We start from the raw sequence: 1,878 nt of genomic DNA, 5'->3' as shown, positions 1-1,878 counted from the left end.
GATATGGCACATATCAGTGGCTTGGTTGCTTCTGGGGTCATATGTTCTCCTTTTGAGTTTGCAACTAGTGTTAGATGTGTTACACATTTTATGGGCGCTAAAGTTTACACTACGGTTGTATTTGGAAAGAGCTTGTTTGCCCTTGAAGGTTTTGGCAATGAGCAGACCATAGCTTATGTTGTTTCCAGGTTGGTGGTTGATGCAAGAAGTATACTAGATCACATACTATTTCTTGGCAACATAGTACAGTTTGGCTTGGCTACAATTGATGGGGAGCGCACTACTAACATTACTCTTGACTCGAACCTGGTACAAGGTTCTTATGAGGACGGGAGTATTGTTATGAAGGGGCTCGACTAGTATTTGGCAAAAATGTACCCAACACCGAATTAAGTAGCTATATTTTGGGACCTTTGTTGATAAATAGCAACTTATGGGAACAAATTAGGCTTATGCGTATTATGTTGCGACTTTCAAAAGTCCGTATCTCTCATCCCCTTTTCTCGAATCTAGTTTCTCATCTCCTTCTTCTCTAGTATCCCTTACTTTTTAGTACTTCAATTGTAATTCTATCATTTAATCATCAGTTTGATTACTAGCCATTGTAATTGAGTCAATTCCTATTATAAAAGTTGGGAGTTTGGTTACTGTTTCATTGCCGTTTGTTGCACCTGCTAAGTGCAATCAGTCTTGCCACCTCAATGACCCAATATATAATCTTTTCCAATTTTTCTTCGCAATTTCGCACCATCATTTACCACTACTTAATAATATCCCAACTTTACCAAAATCTTCGAGTTATATAATTATATGAAAATATTTGAAAAATATGTACATAGAATAGCTCAAGTGAATCATTAAATCTATATCTTAAATATCAAGAATCATTCATGAACGACACCAAATAAAGAAAAAGTTATATATGCTTCCCTCTCTTGAATTCACTAAGATGGCAATAACGGTGACAACCTCCCTACGCCCTCCCTCTTGTTAAGAGACGTTTATGCACTATTTGTATTTTATATTTTTTAGCTTACACGAATATAAAGTGTGTTCAATGGACGGGTTCATGAATCGAATTCATTACGCAATACAAATAAGTGATAACTATATTTAACAACAACTACGGAAATAATTCCCTTAGTCTTGTCAAAAAACTGTAATGAATAACATATGTTGACTACCATTTTGAACAGTTACAAAACCTCTTCTACAGGCTTGAACTACATTTATGTGCATGAGCTTGAAGTAGTCCCTTATACTTTTCTAGTTGATGCATTCATTTTTCTCTTAACCTTTTCTGCAGGCTTGAACCACATATATATGCTTGAGCTTGAAGTAGTCCCTTATACTTTTCTAGTTGATGCGCACCTTTTTCTCGAATATTAAGAAGTCGACATGTTTGATATATCTGCAACAAAAGATCTTGTTAATATGCAAGAATTTTATATATGAAACAGTATGTATGAGAAGAATGAACCAATTTTTCATATTAACGTACTTTCAGCAAAACTTAAGAAGAAAATAGGCGGGTTTCATATATTTATAGATATATGCTAATGATAAAGAGAAGTGGTGTGATGAAAGATTAATGTGGATAATGATAATTTTTTTAAAAAAAAATACTAATCTACAGGGGAGAAGTAGATAACGAAAAGGAGTCTACGTACAGAAGTGCTCTAAGTGCCTCATTTTTTAATTTAATTCAAAATCAGATGTGGTATTTGAATAATAAATTAACTCTTTGGTCAAAAGATATATCTGAGTTTGAATAGTCCTATAATTACGATAATATTGTTAAGGATAAAGTTTACCACGTTTTTATCTTTCAATTTTTCTCCACGTAATAAGGATTAATTATTTATCATTAATGGTAAT

Source organism: Lycium ferocissimum, chromosome 7 (assembly GCF_029784015.1).
Source record: "Lycium ferocissimum isolate CSIRO_LF1 chromosome 7, AGI_CSIRO_Lferr_CH_V1, whole genome shotgun sequence".
NCBI lineage: Eukaryota > Viridiplantae > Streptophyta > Magnoliopsida > Solanales > Solanaceae > Lycium > Lycium ferocissimum.
This window is presented reverse-complemented; position numbering follows the sequence as displayed.